The following is a 304-nucleotide window of genomic DNA, read 5'->3' as shown; positions in this document are numbered from 1 at the left end:
AAGAATTATTTTAATAAAAGAGTAAAAGTTATGTTTTCAGCAATACCTCAATGTAATCTATTTCTAACATAATATATTAGAATTTTTACATATTATGTATACATAGAAAAATTACATATTATTTAACAATACAATTTCCCAACTATTGAAACACCATAAAATAGATTTAAAATAATATCTTTGATATTATAATGAACAATTTTTTTATGTACTTAGCAGAAGTACAGTTTACTGAAAAATGCAGAGGTGACATTCTTTGTAATGTTCAAGCTGACCTCCACCATGGAAAGCAAAAATTACATTT

At 23.4% G+C, this 304-nt stretch overlaps 1 protein-coding gene across 1 annotated transcript in view; it reads right to left on the bottom strand.

The window, feature by feature from the left end:
* The window catches only part of LOC142327720 (ATP-dependent RNA helicase DHX8-like), a 34821-nt gene that overhangs the window by 31 nt on the left and 34486 nt on the right, over window positions 1–304 (bottom strand). The gene's annotated exons all lie outside the window — the stretch shown is intronic.

Source organism: Lycorma delicatula, chromosome 7 (assembly GCF_047948215.1).
Source record: "Lycorma delicatula isolate Av1 chromosome 7, ASM4794821v1, whole genome shotgun sequence".
Classification (NCBI taxonomy): domain Eukaryota; kingdom Metazoa; phylum Arthropoda; class Insecta; order Hemiptera; family Fulgoridae; genus Lycorma; species Lycorma delicatula.
The sequence above is the reverse complement of the archived record's forward strand: the minus strand, read 5'-3'. Positions and strand labels throughout refer to the sequence as shown.